We start from the raw sequence: 23,312 nt of genomic DNA, 5'->3' as shown, positions 1-23,312 counted from the left end.
ACTTTTAGCATGGCAAAAAGCCTTGCTTGACTTTCTCGGTCAGGCCCTCGCTCCAAACAGAGAGAAGGGAATTTTTAGCATCTTCTCTGGGCATCTTTATCTAGAGCCTATCAAGAGAACAAAAGAGCTGTCATGCTGTTATCCCAATCCTACACCTACTATTATAATGAGGATTACCCTCCAGAAAACAATAAACTGACTATGGATTACCTTTTTGTTTAGGAGGTTGAATTTATGCTGCCTTCTACAGAAGGATAGTTTATATTTAGTTTACAATGGCATAGTACTGCAGAAATAAAAAAAGGAAAAAAAAGCAACAATATCATAAAGCACAATAATCTGATAATGTTTAAACTTGTATGGTTAAATTCCTTCATTATACTGACTCTCTCGCCATACATTGCAAATTTTGTGGTAAACTTTACATTGCTAATTGTCTGTGGACATTCATGGCAGTATGCTTAATTTTTCAGCAGTCATTATTATCATCATAGGCAGGCTTACAATGACAGCTAATATATATATATATATATATATATATATATATACAGTCAGGTCCATAAATATTGGGACATCTACACAATTCTAACATTTTTGGCTCTATACACCACCACAATGGATTTGAAATGAAACGAACAAGATGTGCTTTAACTGCAGACTGTCAGCTTTAATTTGAGGGATTTTACATCCAAATCAGGTGAACGGTGTAGGAATTACAACAGTTTGCATATGTGCCTCCTCCCAAGGGACCAAAAGTAATGCGACAACTGGCTTCTCAGCTGTTCCATGGCCAGGTGTGTGTTATTCCCTCTTTATCCCAATTATAATGAGCAGCTAAAAGGTCCAGAGTTCATTTCAAGTGTGCTATTTGCATTTGGAATCTGTTGCTGTCAACTCTCAAGATGAGATCCAAAGAGCTGTCACTATTAGTGAAGCAAGCCATCATTAGGTTAAAAACAAACAAACAAACCCATCAGAGAGATAGCAAAAACATTAGGCGTGGCCAAAACAACTGTTTGGAACATTCTTAAAAATAAGGAACACACCGGTGAGCTCACCAACACCAAAAGACCCCGAAGACCACGGAAAACAACTGTGGTGGATGACCGAATTATTCTTTCCCTGGTGAAGAAAACACCCTTCACAACAGTTGGCCAGATCAAGAACACTCTCCAGGAGGTAGGTGTATGTGTGTCAAAGTCAACAATCAAGAGAAGACTTTACCAGAGTGAATACAGAGGGTTCACCACAAGATGTAAACCATTGGTGAGCCTCAAAAACAGTAAGGCCAGATTTGAGTTTGCCAAACAACATCAAAAAAGCCTTCACAGTTCTGGAACAACATCCTATGGACAGATGAGACCAAGATCAACTTGTACCAGAGTAATGGGAAGACAAGAGTATGGAGAAGGAAAGGAACAGCTCATGATGCTAAGCATACCACCTCATCAGTGAAGCATGGTGGTGGTAGTGTCATGGTGTGGGCATGTATGGCTGCCAATGGAACTGGTTCTCTTGTATTTATTGATGATGTGACTGCTGACAAAAGCAGCAGGATGAATTCTGAAGTGTTTCGGGCGATATTATCTGCTCATATTCAGCCAAATGCTTCAGAACTCATTGGACGGCGCTTCACAGTGCAGATGGACAATGACCCAAAGGATAATGCAAAAGAAACCAAAGAGTTTTTTAAGGGAGAGAAGTGGAATGTTACGCAATGGCCAAGTCAATCACCTGACCTGAATCCGATTGAGCATGCATTTCACTTGCTGAAGACAAAACTGAAGGGAAAATGCCCCAAGAACAAGCAGGAACTGAAGACAGTTGCAGTAGAGGCCTGGCAGAGCATCACCGGGGATGAAACCCAGCGTCTGGTGATGTCTATGCATTCCAGACTTCAGGCTGTAATTGACTGCAAAGGATTTGCAACCAAGTATTAAATAGTGAAAGTTTGATTTATGATTATTATTCTGTCCCATTACTTTTGGTCCTGTGACAAGTGGGAGGCACATATGCAAACTGTTGTAATTCCTGCACCGTTTACCTGATTTGGATGTAAATACCCTGAAATTTAGGCCTCATGCACACGACCGTTGTGTGCATCCGCGTCCGTGGTTCCGCTTTCCGTTTTTTTTCGCGGACCCATTGACTTTCAATGGGTCCGTGGAAAAATCGGAAAGTGCACCGTTTGGCAGCCGCATCCGTGATCCGTGTTTCCTGGCCGGGAAAAAAATAAGACCTGTCCTATTTTTTTCACGGTCAACGGTTCGCGGACCCATGCAAGTCAATGGGTCCGTGAAAAATCACGGATGCACACAAGATAGTCATCCGTGTCCGTGATCCGTGTCCGTGATCCGTGTCCGTTTTTCCTATCATTTTCAATGCAAACTTGACTTAGTTTTTTTTTTCACTTTTCATGTCCGTGAATCCTCCAAAAATCAAGGAAGACCCACGGAAGAAAAAACGGTCACAGATCACGGAACAACGGAAATCCGTTTTGCGGACCGCAAAAAAAACCGGTCGTGTGCATGAGGCCTAAAGCTGACAGTCTGCAGTAAAGCACATCTTGTCCCTTTCATTTTAAATCCATTGTCGTGATGTATAGAGCCAAAAATTTTAGAATTGTGTCGATGTCCCAATATTTATGGACCTGACTGTATGTACAGGATCCATCATACACAATAGGTTTTGAACAAAATTTACCTTCTCCTCTTCCTGCAGAATTAGTGATGAGCAACATAGGCAATATTCTTTTTCACAATATTTTGCAAATTTTTCGCATAATATTGCCAATAAATTTGCGAATTCTAGAATTTGTGATCTCGTCATTATTTTCGAGATTGCGCAAATCAGCACTAATGATGCGCATATTTTTTGCGCAATACATGCAACTTCACAATTTATCAGGTCTGAGTAGATATTACTGATTGGTGCACTAAATATTGTTGTGACATCACAGCACTATGTCTGTAGCATGTATGTATGGACAGCAGAGAAACAGTAATTCCTATCACACTACCTAACACCTTGCACTGGAACCAGCTACATTATATCACTATCTAACCTACGCTGACTATCTCCCACTAACTATCTGTATTATATATATAAACTAACTAACTATCTAATGTAATTGGATAAGGAATAGGATCCAGATGAAAGCACAGAGCACAGCAATAACACTGCTCTCTCTCTCAGAACTCCATAAAACTACAGAAAGTGGCTGCTAGGGAGGTTCTTATATAGTAAGGGGTAGGCAACTTTCCTATTGGTTGCTAGGGATGTTGCAAAGCTCTGACAAAGACATTGCAGCCTTCTCATTGGCCCACAAGCAAGAAGGGAGGTTACTGATGGAAAAAAAAAAATCTAGAATATTCGCGATTAAGAATATATAGCACAATATTCTACATCTTCGCGAATTCTCTAAGTGCAGATATTCGCGATAAAAATTCAGGATTAGAAAACCCTCTGCACATGTTGTGGAGCATGCCCACAACAATTAACATCTCCAGACTACACTTACAAGCTCCTATGATCAATTTGGCTACTGTAAAGCATATGTCTGAACGCTGTTACAGCAGGTCAGGCAAGATGGTTGCCCCCATAAACAAGTACAGAAAATAGAATAAAAAAAATCTTCAACCACAAAATAAAAGATTAGAAAAAAAATATCTCTATTAAAAATATAAAGACATATGTGGTACATTTCCTATGAGGTCCCCCTCATATATACTTGGCAATCCGGCTCAGTGTCCTCTAAGCATTGTGCAGAAATGCTGGATGGAAATTGAAGCTAGAACGGATACCATAGCTTTCTATGGGAACATACATATTCACCCAATATACTGTAGCAGTTGTGATGCCAGATATCAAATATTACCGAACATAAAAACGCTGCAAGCAGTGTTTTCCTGTCCAGCGCTATCAGTCTATGAACATTGGACCTGTGCACATTCTGGCTCCACAAAAAAAAAAGAAAACTGCCCAGGCACAACTGATATCTGTGCATCCAGTCTTACTACTGTACATAGTCTTGCTAAGAGCTGTTTAACATCTGCATTCCACTAAATTTCTTAAGCAATTCTGCACAGTCAGATTTGAATAATGATAAGTTCTGTAAATAAACAGCGTTCAGTTTGATTGCTCAGATGTCCTAAGGGACTACCGATAGTATTAGTTTAATTTCTGGAACCTTTCAGCATCTTGTTAAACACTATGCCTTATACATGAATTTCAAGTGTAGAATGTCAAACAATGTTCACATCAATGCTGCATATGCTGTTAAACCACTGCCCATCCCATAGCCTCATAATTCCAAAGACTGCATAAACCCATTTACAGGTGAAACTGTATGATTTGGATGATTATGGCTTACAGCTTATGAAAACCCCAAATTCACAATCTCAGAAAATTAGAATATTGTGAAAAGGTTCAATATTCTAGGCTCAAAGGCCCCTTTCACACGAGCGAGTTTTCCGCGCGGGTGCAATCAGTGACGTGAACGCATAGCACTCGCACTGAATCCTGACCCATTCATTTCAATGGGTCTGTGTACATGAGCAATGTTTTTCACGCATCAGTTCTGCGTTGCGTGAAAATCACAGCATGTTCTATATTCTGCGTTTTTCACGCAGCCCTGGCCCCATAGAAGTGAATGGGGCTTCAGTGAAAAACGCATTGCATCCGCAAGCAAGTGCGCATGCAATGCGTTTTTCACTGATGGTTGCTAAGGCTGGGTTCACACGAGTGTGTCCGGATTAGTTCCGGATGCGTCCCGGTGTGTTGCGGCAAACCCGCGCGAGTAGGAATGCAATTGCAGTCAGTTTTGACTGCGATTGCGTTCCGATGTTCAGTTTTTATCGCGCGTGTGCAATGTGTTTTGCACGCGCGTGATAAAAAACCGACTGTGGTACCCAGACCCGAACTTCTTCACAGAAGTTCAGGTTTGGGATCGGGGCTGTGTAGATGTTATTATTTTCCCTTATAACATGGTTATAAGGGAAATAATAGCATTCTGAAAACAGAATGCTTAGTACAAGGTCAATTGAGGGTTAAAAATAATAAAAAAAATTAACTCACCTTCTCCTCTTGTTCGCGTAGTTCTCCCGGTCTTTAGTTCTTTAAAAGATAAACTATGGGCTAAAGGACCTTTGGTGACGTCAGATCACATGCTACATCACCGCGGTGATGGACCATGTGATTGGAGCATGTGATCTGACGTCACCAAAGGTCCTTTAGCCCATAGTTTATCTTTTAAAGAACTAAAGACCGGGAGAACTACGCGAACAAGAGGAGAAGGTGAGTTAATTTTTTTTATTATTTTTAACCCTCAATTGACCTTGTACTAAGCATTCTGTTTTCAGAATGCTATTATTTTCCCTTATAACCATGTTATAAGGGAAAATAATATAGTGAATATACTGTCACCTAGCAACCATGCGTGAAAATCGCACCGCATCCGCACTTGCTTGCGGATGCTTGCGATTTTCACGCAACCCCATTCACTTCTATGGGGCCTGCGTTGCGTGAAAAACGCAGAATATAGAGCATGCTGCGATTTTCACGCAACGCACAAGTGATGCGTGAAAATCACCGCTCATCTGAACAGCCCCATAGAAATGAATGGGTCGGGATTCAGTGCGGGTGCAATGCGTTCACCTACCGCATTGCACCCGCGCGGAATACTCGCCCGTGTGAACGCAGCCTAAGAGATGTTGTTTGTAAACCTTCAGTTTTTTATCACGCGCGTGAAAAACGCATCAAAACACATTGCACCCACGTGGAAAAAACTGAACAACTGAATGCAATCGCAGACAAAACTGACTGAACTTGCTTGCAAAATAGTGCGAGTTTCACTGAACGCACCCTGAACGCATCCGGACCTAATCCGTCACGCTTGTGTGAAAGAGGCCAAAGTGTCACACTCTGGTGAGCTAATTAATCCAGAACACCTGCAAAGGGTTTCTGAGCCTTTAAATTGTCTTTCAGTCTGGTTCAGTAGGAGTCACAATCATGGGAAAGACTGCTGACCTGACAGTTGTGCAGAAAACCATCATTGACACCCTCCATAAGGAGGGAAAGCCTCAAAAGGTAATTGCAAAAGAAGTTGGATGTTCCCAAAGTGCTGTATCAAAGCACATAAATAGAAAGTTATGTGGAAGGGACAAGTGTGGAAGAAAAAGGTGCACAAGCAGCAGGGATGACCGCAGCCTGGAGAGGATTGTCAGGAAAAGGCCTTCAAAAGTGTTGGGGACTTTCACAAGCAGTGGACTGATGCTGGAGTTAGTGCATCAAGAGCCACCACACACAGACGGATCCTGAACATGAGCTTCAAATGTTGTATGCCTCTCCTAAACAACAAACAACGTCAGAAGCGTCTTACCTGAGCTAAAGGAAAAAAAAGAACTGGTCTGTTGCTCAGTGTTTCAAAGTCCTCTTTTCTGATGAGAGAAACTTTTGCATCTCATTTGGAAACCAAGGACCCATAGTCTGGAGGAAAAATGGAGAGGCACACAATGCAAGATGCATAGAAGTCCAGTGTGAAGTTTCCACAGTCTGTGTTGATTTAGGAAGCCATGTCATCTGCTGGTGTTTGTCCACTTTGCTTTATTAAGTCCAGAGTTAACGCAGCCGTCTACCAGGAGATTTTGGAGCATTTCATGCTTCCCTCCGCAGACGAGTTTGATGGAGATGGTGACTTTATTTTCCAGCAGGACTTGGCACCTGCCCACACTGCCAAAAGTACCCAAACCTGGTTCAATGACCATGGGATTACTGTGCTTGATTGGCCAGCAAACTCGCCTGACCTGAACCTTGTAGAGAATCTATGGGGCTTTGCCAAGAGAAAGATGAGAGACATGAGACCAAACAATGCAGAAGAGCTGAAGGCTGCTATTGAAGCATCCTGGTCTTCCATAACACCTCAGCAGTGCCATAGGCTGTTAGCATCCATGCCACGCCGCATTGAGGCAGTAATTGATGCAAAAGGGCCCAAACCAAGAACTGAGTACATATGCATGATTATACTTTTCAGAGGTCCTACATTTTTCTATTTAACATTCTTTTTTATTGATTTAATGTAATATTCTAATTTTCTGAGATTGTGAATTTGGAGTTTTCATAAATTGTAAGCCATAATCATCCAAATAAAGGCATGAAATATCTCGCTTTGCATGTAATGAGTCTATCTCATATGTTAGTTTCACCTTTTAAGTTGCATTACTGAAATAAATGAACTTTTGCATGATATTCTAATTTTCAAGTTTCAGCTGTATAAACAATTACTGTTCCATATACAAATGTCATTATTGCTTGCTTATTATAGTAATGTGGCTGGAATAGTGACTGTAATGTTGAGAAGCCTATTACACTTGTTTACAGTGCATTTGAAAACTCTTCAGACCCTGTCACTTTTTTTACATTTCATTATGTTGCGGCCTTGTGCTTAGAATACAATAAAAAAAATGCACGTTTTTCGTTATCATTCTGCACTCAATACTCCATAATGAGAAAGTGAAAACAGAATGTCTGAAATCTTTGCTAATTTATTGAAAAGGAAAAAAACAATCTTGCATTAACATAAGTATTCAGACCCTTTACTCAGTACTCTATTTTCCAGCGTATAAGACGACTGGGCAGATAAAACGACCCCTAACTTTTCCAGTTAAAATATAGTGTTTGGGCTATACTCGCCATATAAGACTATGCAACCAGGGGGTGGCTAGGCAGTAGTTCGCGATGGCCACATGAACGCATAGCTCCGGCACAATCCGACTTCAAGTAAGCCAGTTCCCCTCTCCCAATCCATAAAACCCCTGTTAATTGTGCCCGGCTCCCTTAGTAAACATACCCACGATGCTCACCCGCTTGCCCAGCTCATGCTTCAGGAAGTTCGGTCAGAGCGGGTCCGGCCAGAGTCCCTTCACAGTAGGGACATGTGGAAGCGTAGAATGGAGAATTTGCTGTTTCCCACAATCAGCTAATAGATAATCAAGACTATGCAACCAATAGAGGGTGCTGTTTATAACTCATGAACAGCGCCCTCTATTGGTTGCATAGTCTTATGACAAGACTGTTCGCTGTTGCGAGATCGTGAAAACTCAGATCTGATGGTATATTCTAACCCTTAGGCGTTCCTATGGTGATGGGGATGCCTCGGTTAGAATATACCATCAGATCTGAGTTTTCACGATCTCACAACAGCAAACAGTCTTGTCATAATCTCCAGTCTGGCTCAGAAGTAAGTACCGTAAGTTTCAACACGCCGTATACCAACTTATAAGATGAAACCCGGCTTAGAATTGAGGCCAAAAAGTTCAATCTTGGTTTCAGACAAGAAAATCTTGTTTCTCATAGTTTGAGTCCTTTAGGTGCATTTTTGCAAACTTTCATGTATAGAGAGGCTTCTTTCTGGGCACTCTGCTATAAAGCCTAGATTGGTGGACAGCTGCAGATGGTTGGCCCTCTGAAGTTTCTCCAATTTGCATACAAGATCTTTGGAGCTCAGCGCGAGTGACCATTGGGTTCTTGCCAAGGCTGGCCAGCTCTAGGAAGAGTACTGGTTGTTACAATCTTCTTCCATATAAGAATTATGGATGGCATTATGCCCTTGGGAACTGTCAGTGGAGAACAACATTTCTCCAAATCTGTGTTTCCACACAATCATGTCTCTGGTCTCTACAGGAAGTTATTTCCTTATCATGGCTTGTTTTTTGCTGTGATATGCATTGCCAGCTGTGGAACCTTATTTAGACAGGGGTTTGTCTTTATAAATCATGCACAATCAACTGAATTTTCCACAGGTGGACTCCAATAAAGGTGTAGAAACATCTCAAATATGATCAAGAGAAATGGTAGGCCCCCCAGAGCTACATTCCAAGTGTCATAGCAAAGGGTCTGAATACTTATGTTCATTTGATATTGTAGTTTTTCCTTTTTAATAAATTTGCAAAGATTTTAAAAATTTGTTTTCACTTTGTCATTATAGGGTATTGAGTGTAGATTGATAGGGGAAAATGTTATTTTAGCACAAGGCCGCAACATAACAAAATGTGAAAAAAGTGTAAGGGTCTGAAGATTTTCCGAATGCACTGTATGTGATTGTTACAGGGGTAAAGTTGAACATGCAGTCTCATCTAGAGGCAGCATGCTATAGAGCAGGAAGAGCTGAGCAGACTGATATACACTCACCTAAAGAATTATTAGGAACACCTGTTCTATTTCTCATTAATGCAATTATCTAGTCAACCAATCACATGGCAGTTGCTTCAATGCATTTAGGGGTGTGGTCCTGGTCAAGACAATCTCCTGAACTCCAAACTGAATGTCAGAATGGGAAAGAAAGGTGATTTAAGCAATTTTGAGCGTGGCATGGTTGTTGGTGCCAGACGGGCCGGTCTGAGTATTTCACAATCTGCTCAGTTACTGGGATTTTCACGCACAACCATTTCTAGGGTTTACAAAGAATGGTGTGAAAAGGGAAAAACATCCAGTATGCGGCAGTCCTGTGGGCAAAATGCCTTTGGATGCTAGAGGTCAGAGGAGAATGGGCTGACTGATTCAAGCTGATAGAAGAGCAACGTTGACTGAAATAACCACTCGTTACAACCGAGGTATGCAGCAAAGGATTTGTGAAGCCACAACACGCACAACCTTGAGGCGGATGGGCTACAACAGCAGAAGACCCCACCGGGTACCACTCATCTCCACTACAAATAGGAAAAAGAGGCTACAATTTGCACGAGCTCACCAAAATTGGACTGTTGAAGACTGGAAAAATGTTGCCTGGTCTGATGAGTCTCGATTTCTGTTGAGACATTCAAATGGTAGAGTCCGAATTTGGCGTAAACAGAATGAGAACATGTATCCATCCTCTGATGGCTACTTCCAGCAGGATAATGCACCATGTCACAAAGCTCGAATCATTTCAAATTGGTTTCTTGAACATGACAATGAGTTCACTGTACTAAAATGGCCCCCACAGTAACCAGATCTCAACCCAATAGAGCATCTTTGGGATGTGGTGGAACGGGAGCTTCGTGCCCTGGATGTGCATCCCTCAAATCTCCATCAACTGCAAGATGCTATCCAATCAATATGGGCCAACATTTCTAAAGAATGCTATCAGCACCTTGTTGAATCAATGCCACGTAGAATTAAGGCAGTTCTGACTGGCAGGCTTTCTGTTTATACTGAATCCCATCAGGGAACTGCTCTAATAGCTCTTACTGTAGCCTTTATCTCTGAACTCCTGACAGCTCATAAATACTCATTATGGCTCAATTCTTATCAGTTTCAGATTCAGTATTGATAACTTCACATAATCTCTAAAACACAGGGGATATGATTACATCTTGTACAGAACAGGCACAAAAAGAATTTTAATATATCAGTCCAGTTAGAGCTGGCTTTGAAATTACCATCTTTCATTATCAGTTTCAATGGACCTTCTCAATGCCATCCTTAGCTCTGATTACCCTGTGTATTTATTTTACTTGCTTATTTACTTGCATATTACTTGCATAATCTGCAGCATAGTCCTTCCCCAATCTGTTAGGATATCTAGCTTCCTGAGTTTATTTCAGTACCAGAGTCAATAATGTTGCTACCTTTCCCAACAAAATATACTTGCCAAGTTTACATGTGTAAAAAGGGTTTTGGTTTTGGGGGTATGGCATAAAACGGAGGCTATTTGACACCGAAATATAAAATGCTGTTAAAAGTGATAGAAAGGCGTGATGTGTGAACAGTGTAATTGAATCCTCTCTTATGGAGAACCACAAAGCCAGGAAAATACATCCCTCCCATCTACTTCAGTGCTGCCCCTGAACTGTGCAGCCCTATGCAGGAGCCCAGTTTTCCCTGCTTTATTATAAGGGTTTGTTTTGTAAAACTAACTGACAATGATCATTTATAGGACGGTCAGTGAGAGAATGTGTTTTTTTTGACTGATCAAAACACTTTCCATTTGTGAGAAAAATCTAATATATTCCTCTCTAGTGATGGTCATTATCACTAAAGTAACTAAAGTCACAAAAAAAATATTGCTACCGAAGAGGTCCACATGATTTATGCCAGAGATCCACTATGGACAGGAAAGTGTAAAATGCTAACTTTATTGATATTTGTGTGTTTGGCGCAACTGATTTGACGCTGTGATCCGGATTCTGGTAAACGCCTGTGTCAAGGTATCAATAAGACCCAAAGGGGTGATCAGATGGTCAATTGCTCATCTTCTCACTCCAGTTATGGAAAAGAAATACCCATATATGTGACCCATATATCAGAAAGCAAGTATGCTCCGGTTAATGGGGAGTATTGATTAGGCTTAGTTCACATCTGTGTTTACTTTTCTGTTGTTCTGTTCTGTCAGAGGAAAGTAAAAAAAATAAAAAATAAAAGTCTTTTAAATGATTTACATAATGGATACAAACAAAACATTTTTTGTTTCTATCCATCATTCATTGATTTTAACGTTAAAAATCTGAAAGCTCCTTTCCAACATGTATCAATTATTTTGCCCTGTGGGCAGTACTTTTTATCCCAGAAATAAATAGAAACATGACAGAACAGAGTCAAACTGAGTATAAATGAGACATTGAAATTTTTTCCCCCCATTTTTCTGTTCTATAATAGAGCCATTAGAGCTGATGTAATATAAGATTTAATCACGTATGCACTGAAAGCTCTATCAGAAGCCCCTGTTGCAGATGCCATTAAAAATACAGGACAAAATAGCGCAGCATGCTGTGTTTCTTTTGTCTAGTTAAATGCCAAGTTTTCCAATGGAAACCAGAACTGATTTTAGTCAATAGCATCCCACAGGTGATGTTCATTTCCATCATTTGATAGAAACGCTGCTTTCATTATTTTCATTGTTTTGTTCCTTTAACGCAGCAGAATGACATAAATCAAAAAGCCACTCAGAACCCAGCCTTCCCCTGTGGTTATGTACAGTTACACAGGGACAGGATCTGTGCCTCTCCTACTGTTTCTGCAGCCTGTTGGCACTTCCCCCACTCTCCTCCACACTGGCTGGATGAGGGAAGGCTGCTTCAACCTGAAATATGTCAGGCTATACAGTACCTAGAGATATAAGCTAGGTCTTGTTTTAAAGCTAAGAATCTGAAAGTGCTAGCTGCTATACATCCTGAGATGTAACTCTTAGAAATGGGATTGGGAATAAGATCTGATAGTAATACCTACAGATCTTTCTTACGACCCCATTTCAAATTGTTATATCTTGGGTTGTATGGGGGCTATCGCCAAGATTCTGGTCTTGTTTTAAAGCACAGATTCTTAGCTAGCTCATATCTTGAGATGCTATACAGTCTGATATATAGCCATTAGTTACAAGGAGGTATCTCATGCCTTTTTGGCTACTGAAAATTACAGATGATTTAAAGGGCCAGTATTAATTAAATACCGGTACCAGCCTCCTGCTGGTAATTCTGTCTAGGCTATTGGTTTGCTGACCTTGCAAGTAATGTAGCTTGCACCCTAAGAGAGCCAAATTGCTTCCATGAAGAAGCCAAACACATGAAGTCAGTAAGGAGGAAAATATAAGGTGACAGGATCATATCCTGGGCCACCTAACTCATAGCTGGTTTAGAAACTATGCTCTATACCCACTGACTTTGAAATATATAAATTTCCAGAAAAAGGAGATAAAATGTATACAATTAGGTGTTCAGATCTTGTTAGAATAAATTATTAAAATAATTTAATAAACTTAAATAATACAATAAATCAAAATTAAGAGTTCACTTTTTTCTTTTTTTGGAGTGACTACCAAGACACCTTTTTATGGTGGTCACTATGGGGCCTTAAGCTGAGCCGCCACATTTTTATATAGAGTATATATAAGCGGGGGCTTGAAAAAAATGTTTTTGGTATCACCGCATCCCTAATGACCTGCACTACACGGCTATCATGTAATTTTTCCTATAAGGTGAACGCCAAACAATAAATGCCAGAAAGTGTTATTGTAACAGTCACATACACACACACAGGGGGGAGGATAGTGACCACTGTGCTCCACCCTCACCCCTGGCCCTGCCTACTTGCCTCACGAGTCCTGATGACAGGGGACAACTGGACGGCAGTCCCTAACTTAGGATAAGTGCGGGAAGGACAGACAAGACAAATAATGGACCGGTTCAAAACCAAGAGGACAACGCAGTACAGAGGGATAAGCAAAGAATGGTCAGGAGAAGCCGGGGTCATAAATACCAGGAGAGTCGAGAAGTACCAAAGGAGTCCGCAAAGAATAGTCAGGTGGAAGCAGAGGTCAAAATACCAGGAGGAAAGCGCAGTACAGGAGGAGCAGGCAAAGGATAGTCAGGGAACAGGATCAGGTAAGTATACAGGTATCCAACAAACACCAGGAACCTAAAAATTAACAGGCAACCTGTGGCCAGCAGGCTGCCTGTATTTATAGTGGGGAGTGAGGGTCATGTGACGTGGCCAGCGTCACATGACCGACAGACAGACAAGTCGAGCACCGAGTGATCAGCTCGACGCTCAAGGCAGACTTAGGAGCAGGGAGCCTCCCAGCTAGCAAAGCCGCCTTGGGAACGAGGCCAAACACAGATCCTCGCTCCCGAAGCTAAGCAGCAGGTCTGCGGCTGATGGGAGACCAAGTGCGCCTTTGGCGCCCCGTGACAGTTATGTACCCCAAAATGATACCAATGAAAACTACAAGTTATTCCACAAAAATCAAGCCCCCACACAGCTGTATAGAAAGAAAAATAAAAATGTTAGGGGATGCAGCGATGCAAAAACATTTTCTCCTTTTTAAAATAAGATTTTTTATTGTGTAAAAGTAGTAAAACATAAAAAAAACCGATGGTACATATTTGGTATCGCTGTAATCATACTGACCTAGAGAGTAAACTTATGTTATTTATGATTGACTTGTGTTACAGTCAGCAAATAATTTTTGTATTTCACTTGGTATTATAATTTATTTGACTATAGATGTCCACATTTCAGATAGACAAATTTGTGTCTTAGGTACTAAACTGACAGAAAGTCATTCCAGCATGTTCCTACACTAAAGCACATACATTTTCTTCTTTAGAATTTATACCTGTTCAATAAGTAATCCATAATGTCTGATCTTCTGCAAATATCAGGTAATAGAATGTGACATGTGATAACATTGATATACAAAAATACATCTCTTCTTACATTACACCCACATTCTAAAACTCATATTCTCTGCTTACAAAAATGTTTCCATCATCAAAGAAATTCAGTCATTACCGGATACCAGAAACAATGACCAAGTCTACTGAAATTACAAAATATACTATTGTCAGATGGGATAAATCTAAAGGTGCCCATACATCTTCATTAGCTGTTGGACAAATGCTCGTTCAGCAAACAGCTATTCTTCCTGCCCTCTCCATAAACATGCACACTTGGCCATGCATGCATGTGTTTTCAGTGGGGAAAGGAGTAAAGGGTTTAGATGGGTAGATGTTACAGATGATTGTTGGGAAGGAAGCGTTCCTTCCCGACAGTCGGCTGCTTGTTCAGTGAAGGAGACTGCTGCATTTACATGCCGCAATTTCCTTTATAGTATGAGGACGAGGAATCACTATAGCAATCCCTTGTTCCCATACAGAATCATTGCTTCTCAGCAGCCGATCTGCTGCCCAGGAATGATGATTGGTGGTGCCTACACAAACGACAGGATCACCCCATGAACAAGATTTTTGCTCGGAGATCGGCGCCAAATTGAGATGGCCAGATTATCGGGAACGAGCATTCGCAGGAACGGTCATCTGGATAAGTTGCTTCCACACGCCTCTGGTAATTAATTATCTCCTTTACAGTCAAAAGGATTGAGCATTGAAATCCCCCCTTGTCTCCAACATCTGTAGAGTCAGGAGGTCCACATACAAATTAGATCTTCTAAGCCTGCCAAAATTGAAAGGCTCAGCCAACAGTTATTTAAAGGGGTTATCCAAGATCTATAATAACCCCCCATATGCCCGGGCACCCCAAAGAGGTTGTACTTACCTCGCTCCTCGGCACCCCCGTCGCTTCTCATACTGGCACGGCCGCTGATGCATCTCCCCGTTGCACGGATGAAAACATCTGGCGTGGGAGGCAGCCAATAGCAGGCCGCAATAGGAACGAGCTTCCCTAGAATTGCGGGTAACGTTAGGGAGGCTCGTTCCTGTCGCGGCCTGCTATTGGTTGCCTCCTCCGACACCAGATGTCTTCATCGACAGGGAGAGGTAGCGCCGGCCGTGCCGGTATGAGAAGCGATGTAAAACTTTTTGCGGCTTGAAGACAGTCTGGTATTGTATTTCATTTAAATTCACTTACACTTCATATAGAGATAAAGACAATCGATTTAGAGGGTAATATGTAAATCTTACCGCTTGGTGCTTTAATTACAATGTATGGATGGATTCTGTCTGTTAAAGAAAGAAAAAGATATAGTTAAAATAATGCAGTTTTTGCAATTATTTGAAAGTAGAATTAAAGCCTATCTCTACTAAATTTTCACAGTAGTACAAAAATCCCATGTTGAGTGCCACATACTCTACCTGCCTAGTATAATGTCTCATTTTAATGTTATCTAAAATACATATTCATGTAAATCTGATTTGAGCTACACTGTAAAAAAAATAAATACATAGAGTGTATTCACCCAGCACATCATGCACTTCAAGGGAGTAAGTGCCAACTTTTTGATGCAGCAAAAATGCAGCTGGTGCTTTTCAAAGACATCCCCAACAAGTGACCCCCACTGGAAGTTCGTCTACTAATATCCGGAGATACACAAAGAAATTGGAGCGCTCCAAAGATAAAGACCCGGAATTTCAGCCATTCAAACTGGTCAGTATAAGTATAAGCTCACCTCTCGCGATATTACACCCTGATCGTATAACCGGATCTGAGATTTGTGGATAACGATCGAGAGAAACCAGAGACGAATGAACCAGATGGGACGCTAAACACTGAGAACCACGTGAATAAATACCGTGAGTAAAAATCTAAAGGATTGGATATTGGGACTGCAGGATAATCGACATTCACCTGTGAGTAAAAACTTGGTGTCCGATTGGATACTTTATTGAATCTTTATATCGGACAATTCTGAATATTTGAAAAGGTGCCTTGCATGGATTTTGCATGTTATATTGCATACAAGAAAGGAATGCCAATACTATTATAAGGAATAGACTGACACTTTTGGCTTGCGATATTTTTGCACATTCAGGACGTATGGTCCCCTTCTTTTTGGATTTTTTTTTAGTTTGTATTGAAGTTTTAGATTTTAGGCATTTTAGGGACTGATATTGTCTCCGCTGCAGCGATTGTTATTTTAATATTGTATTGTGATGTTGTATTTCAATATATTTTGCCAATTAAATATTGTGTAACAACACTATTACTATTGCTCTATTTCCATGCGAGGGAGTGCCAGTCTCATACTACATAATATATACTTTCTATTTAACAATAGTATTTTGTATTATTCAGAACTCCACTTATGGCAATTTATCAAACATGCTGCACAATGGAGCAGTCACAATTGTTGGGACAAGAAGCAGGAAGAAAAAAAAACCTTCCGATAGCTTTCTGAATCATACGCAACACCTTTACTTCATATCTTCTGTCCCTTTTAAAGTCTGCCAGGATGCTATTGTAATGCTTGACATGACTAACAAATTTACTTCTAAGTGAGAGATAATAAGAATTCGTTTAGATATAGTAAACCATGGGGTTCAAGATTATATGGGACTGATCACTGCTGATAAACTATACCAAGGGTTATGTCTACTTTCACAAGGAATGTAAAAAAAACTCTCTAAAATCATTAAATGGTTATAACATATCACTTATGAGCAGGGTGGATAAAAATCTATGATTTAAAAAAAATAATCTAACGAATCAGATTTTTTTTATTTAAATCAGATTTTTTTATATAAAATGCTTTTTGAGGAAAATATATTACCATCCAAAGGTTATTCCATCATGAAATAAGATTAGTTTTTTAATTATGTAGAACAAGGCTGTATATGTTTAATTTTTTTGGTAAATAAATTCCATTAATCCATTCACAATGTCATGCTCTTCCAGAGGTTTTTGTAAGATTATTGGGCAGTTTCTTTGCCTACAAGATATTATCACAGATGCTTGGTTAACTTTTGCAGTTCTCAAAACTGAATTTGACTCAGCAGAGATCACATGCCTCTTCTTCACAGCAAAAATTTTATAACATGAACAGAGTTGAGAAAAAGACCTTAATCGTAACTTCTACAAACCTATGAATACAGAATCAACCTAATCAAACTAATATGAAAAGTTGTTATTCTAAAAATCTTCATCTACTTGCATATTATAAGTTATACCAGCAAAAATTTGTCTTTATGTAGAAAACTATGATTTAAATCAAGCCTTACTGACTAGTGATTTAAATTGTGATTTAAATCAGTTTGATTTAAATCAAATCCACCCTGCTTATGAGTGCCATCGGTTGATGATTGGAGGGGGCCTAAACTCTGGGACCTAAACTAATTTTGAGAGAGAAGGGGCCACAACGCTTTTTAGAGCTGTGTTCCCGTCTAAGGCATTAGGCCTTGCTTAATATTGTTGATCCTGCTGACAGGTGCTCTTCAACTCCTGCTGACAGGTGCTCTTTTTTTTTTTTTAACCTCGTCTATTTTGACGATCAGGATGGAGATCCATTTTTCAAATTTGACACGTCGATTTATTTGTTAATAACTTTGGAATGCTTTTACTTATTCTGGAACCGTTTTTATTACACATATGTTAGTAGCAAAGTTGGGCTGATATACAACATCACTGTATACTGTATGGGTGCAACAAGGAGACATTATACTGTATGAGGGAAACAAGGAGACATTATACTTTATGGAGGCTACACCTTGTTGCCCCATACAGTATAATGTCTCCTTGTTGCCCCCACATAGTATAATGTTTCCTTGTGCCCCCCATACAGTATACTTTCTCCTTGTGGCCTGAAGCCCCACACAGTATAATAACCCCTTGTGGCTCCATACATTATAATGTCTCCTTGTTGCCCCCATAGAGTATACAGTAACTTTTCCTTGTGGCCCCAGTACAGTACAGTACTATTTGTATAAATATAGAAAAAATATAATTTGCATAATTCCTAGCGCACTAGAAAGCGAGTCTGCGCAAGTAGTCAGGTGGGATATCTTCTGCCTGGTGTAGGATGAAAATATCTAACCACATAGATCAACCAGCATCCATACTTTAATCGTCAATCAGTGACTACTTTTTGGAAAGCTGAATATCAGCCGAATGGCCCAAATTGGCCGTTTCGGACAATGAAAATCTAATATGCATGGCCAATTAGACTACAGAAGACAGTTCAAGTCATATCTCTGTTACATAGAATTTTCACTTATAACTCTTACTGTTACCATTATCTGGCACATGATATGTAAATATAACTTATTTTTTTCGTTAAATCCTATGCATACTTGTAATAGGAGTAATTGTAAAATGCTTTATATTTTACAATTAAAGACCTTAAACTCAAGTACATGTTTTGAGTGTTTTTTCTTCTATATGGGTATTTATCGTGATATACATAGTTATCACGATAAGTTTCTTAATATCGCTATCGTGGGAATATTTTTGATCTCGCCTAATCCTTGTCACGAACGTATCTGTCCAGACTCCAGCACTGTGGTCTCTGGTTTCGGCGCGGCCGTGCCTCGTGATACGCACTGCCAGGCCACGCTCCCGGGTGATGCAGTTGCATCTCTAGCAACAGAGCGCAATACTCTGTTTCTCCCTGCAGCGTGCATGCACTGGGGGAGATTAGCAGCGGGCTGAATGACAACCCAGCTGCCCAATTACTGTGCAGTTTGTATCCTGTCCTATGGACCGCCAAGTCCAGAGACCCATCAGGTTCTCATCCAGGGACTCAGCGCTCTATTTAAGTCCCCTCCTGGCCATACACCTTTGCCAGTGCTAGTCTCTGACTCACTAGCTGTGTTCCTGGTTCCTGTTTCGTGTATTTTTGGATTACTTGTGTTCTGACCTTGGCTCGCCTTTTTGACCACTCTCTGTCTCACGTATTGGTATTGAGCTTCTTCTCTGGTTCTGATCTTGGCTTGGCTTTTTGACTACACTGCCTATCGATTTGGTACTTTGTTGTCCTCCTGGTCCCGACCCATTTCTGTACGACTCTGTCTTTGTGTCTTGTTTTGTCTCTTGATGTTGTTTGTCTTAGCAGAGTAGGGAACGTGGACCAGTTGTGGAGTTGCTAACTAGGGCTTGCACTGCAAGTAGGCAAGGAAAACGGGCGAGGTTCCAGTTAGGGCTCACTGTCTGTGTCAGTCCCTACCTACTGACATTACAATCCTAACCTAACATGGTACATCAAGAAATAACTCTATATTGTTTTTCCTCATAGTCTCACATCCAAGCTGCATCTTACTATCAGGTAAGGTTGTCTCTACATGTTGACATGTAAAAGATGACACCCAACATACATGGTTGATTCTCTGCAACTCAAGATATAACCTAATCCTGCAAGATCAACAATTACTTCAGAGGGGTAAATATTACCTCAAATTAAAATTCCATTGTCAGTAAATAAAAGTCTTATAATACAAAGCAAATAAAAGGCCTCTTTGGCTGTTGCAATATGAAGTTTTCTTTGCAAGGCACAATGTTATCTTAGTATTAGCACAATGTACGAGTAAATCTGTTTGTTGCATAGAAGGTTGTGAATACAGAAAAGGCTTTTTCATGGTGTGATGAATTTACAATCCATTTAGTCTATATCTATCTGTAGTAGCAGTGCAATGATGTGTAGTATATTTTCGCTATGTGTGCTTAAATTTTATTTCCTATGCTGTGTTGTTAAGATTATGTATGTTGTAGTTAAATACACTCATTGACAAAACATTTTTGAATCAAGATGGAGTTGTTGGAATCAAATGAAACTTTAAATGTGTGAATGTAATGATGATGTATGTGATTACAATATTACATTGGGGAAAACTGTACAACTGAAATGAGGCTGTAATACCCTGTTGAGCTGCCTCTAGCTTGGATACGCAATGAGATATGGTTGGCTATGGAGACATACAGGTTCTCTACGGTATCCCGTGGCACATTTGCCCACAGATGTTGCAGTTGGGCCTACACACTCGTTGGTTGCCATAAATGCTCGATTAGCGAAAAATCTGGGAAACGGGCAAGCCAAGGAAGTGTTACAGTCTGGCGGAAACTCTTGATGTATACATTATCCTGATGAAAAATGCCAGTTAGTAGCCTTGCCATTAAAGACAAAACATGTGCCAGCAAGATAATCTGCACATATTGCTGAGCTTTTAGCATCCTTCGTATAACTACTAGGAGTGACCCACTGTTGTATGCGATGGCTCCCCATATCATTACGCTAGTAGCTGAGGAGTTGTGTCGCTCCACAGCAAAGGTAGGATTAAGGCCTCCATAATCAAACTTGACTGTCAATGGATCCCAAACAGAACCTGGATTAATTGCTACAGATGAGACAGTTGCAGTCCATAACAGTCCATGTTTCTCATTCATAAGACCACTGCCAACAAAGGCCATGTCTCCTAGTAGGACAAAAAAAAATATTGGCTAATAATGTTTATTAAAGAAAAAAGAATAAAATAAAACCATCTTTTCCATAAAAAGTGGTTAAAAAAAACCACATGTACACATCTACATTATTTCTGTGTTCTCCACAACCCTTATAATAATGTTATAAAAAATAAATAAACTCCATGAGCAACATAAAAAAATGCAATTAATAACGGGATTGTCTTTTCCAATCCCACCCCCAAAAAATAAATAGATAAATGTTAATCAGTAGGTCCCATGCTCCGCACAGAGGTACAGTATGAAAATTGCATCTTGTTCAGCAAAAAGCAAGCCCATACATGGCTATACATGGGGGAAATAAATAAGTTGTGGCTCTTGGAATGTGTCACTATTGTTTTTGCATGAGATGTCCTATTACTGTGCAAAAAAAAACTAATAAAACGATACATATTTGGTATCTCTGTGATTGTATTGACCCACAGAATAACAGTAGCATGCTAGTAATGCCTCATCGAGAATGTTGTAAATTTAAGGTGCAAAAAACAATGGCGGAACTGCTTTTTTTTCCATTACTACCCCCCAAAAAATATATATATATAAGTTAATAAGTTATATGTATCCCAAAATGGTGTCACAAAAAATACAATTTGGCCAGCAAAAGACAAGCTCACATATGGCTACATCAGCAGAAGAATAAAAAAGTTAGTGCCGGAAAAAATGAAATCAAGAAAAATAGATAATACTCCTTAAATTTATTTTAATTTTTTGCAAAATCACCCAGACCCAGTTGTGCCCATCTCAAAGTCTGTCAACTGGGCAAAATGTCTTCAACTGCATCATAGAGGTATGTCTAGCAGTCAATGATTTCTCACCAAGACGTACACTACCTAAAAGTAGCCTCTGAGAAGGACTTTGTTACCTTGCAAGACCCAGTGTCACATCACAATTGTAAAAATTTTAATATCTGACTGAAACATAATGCATGCTGAGTTTTGCAGCAATCTGACATTTCTATATGGGTACTTTTAGTTTTTTGGCACTGAGTGTATAACAAACATTTCTATGAAAATACTGTGCAATACTTGTTGCTTTATTATGAATGGACAGATACTTGCAAACTTCTAAAATGAATTAAAAAGGTTTAGAGTATTTTATTTTCTCCACCTGATAATCTTGAAGACTAACTTTTTTGCGCTTTGTATAGATGCATCTTGTTTTGTATTGGCTGCTCAAGGATGGATGGGGATGTGTCAATAAAGAGCTACTGACAAACACAATCAACAAAGGATAAGTATGTGAACATATCAATTGCTCTCATACTGTCAATATACATGTACTGGAAAGACCAGAGATAAGGGATAGCTATTAGATCGGTGAAGGTCCAACTGCTGGCTATATATGGCAGTTCCATAGAGAATCAGTGGAGCAGAAGTATGCATAGTCATTCAGCCACTCCAGTCATTTTGGGGCTACAGTGCCCCCATTTTAAACAATCTATGGCACGGATGCCAGAAACGGCACTCACAGCCCTCTCTGTGGGCATCCATGCTCTGGAAATAGTCTAAGGTGTACCAATATGCCTTAGACTTCTCCTGCCATTCATCAGCGCAGGGCGCACTATGAACAGCACAGGCAGCGCACTGAATGTAGGCAGGCTATTATAGCGAAATAATAAAGCACATGGAAGATATACTATGTTGGACTGTAGTATTCAGGTTAAATTGCCGTGTTGGCACTTTATGATAAATGTGTGGGTTTTGGATTATAGTTTGGGCACTTTCTGTAAAAGGTTCGCCATCACTGCCCTATCCTGTGGATAGGTGATAACTTCTTACCAGAAAACCTATTTAAAGGGGTTATCTCACTTCAGCAAATGGCATTTATCATGTAGACAAAGTTAAAGGGAATCTGTCAGCTCCAAAACATTCACTATTCCTTGGTAGGTGGTTGATGTACTAAAAGTACAAACTATTAACTGCCTGAATAAAGTACATTAAGAACATTTTATTAAGTAAACTATAAAAAAAATGGTTCTCCACCAAGTCTAACAATCAGGCTCATAAAACGCCTCCCTTTAAATATGTGGGAGCTACATAAAGCCCACAGGGATAGTGGGATAGCCATCAGAGGCGGGCAGCGTTTGTTTCACCGAACTCACTAAGTCAGCCCCAATAAGAGTATATTTAGATAGGCTGGCGTTATACATGTCATCGCTACACGCTCACCATTAGAGTGATGTAGGAATACAATACCCTCTATGATAGGTTGCTCCTGAGGAAATACTGATCAAAATCGGCAGGGAAACACGTCGAGCAATATAGTGCGCCTTTCCATGTTCAGCTTTGACAGATTAACAACAATACAGAGCCGCTAACTTAGTGGAGAAGCGGTCCACTTTAATTACTAGAGGTCGTATCCTTTGCTCCAGTGTCTACAGTGGAGATAAAAAGGGGGTAAAGGATAGACCGCACAGAAATGACTGGTTTGGATCTAGCAATCCCACTATCCCTGTGGGCTTTATGGCGGTGTGAGTTGAGGAGATAATATATACAGTACAGACCAAAAGTTTGGACACACCTACTAATTCAAAGAGTTTTCTTTATTTTCATGACTATGAAGGCATCAACACTATGAATTAACACATGTGGAATTATATACATAACAAACAAGTGTGAAACAACTGAAAATATGTCATATTCTAGGTTCTTCAAAGTAGC

At 40.1% G+C, this 23,312-nt stretch overlaps 1 protein-coding gene across 3 annotated transcripts in view; it reads right to left on the bottom strand.

Annotated features, from left to right (window-relative positions):
* Window positions 1-23,312, bottom strand: part of BMPR1B (bone morphogenetic protein receptor type 1B) — a 455,592-nt gene that overhangs the window by 367,703 nt on the left and 64,577 nt on the right. For all 3 annotated transcript variants that reach the window (XM_040418173.1, XM_040418171.1, XM_040418174.1), the window contains exon 2: window positions 15,390-15,428. The gene's annotated coding sequence lies outside the window, so the exon portion shown is untranslated. The remainder of the gene's footprint in view (window positions 1-15,389; window positions 15,429-23,312) is intronic.

This window comes from Bufo bufo, chromosome 2 (genome assembly GCF_905171765.1).
Source record: "Bufo bufo chromosome 2, aBufBuf1.1, whole genome shotgun sequence".
NCBI classification, from domain to species: Eukaryota; Metazoa; Chordata; class Amphibia; order Anura; family Bufonidae; genus Bufo; species Bufo bufo.
Note: the sequence above shows the minus strand (reverse complement) of the source record. Positions and strands in the feature narration are given on the sequence as shown.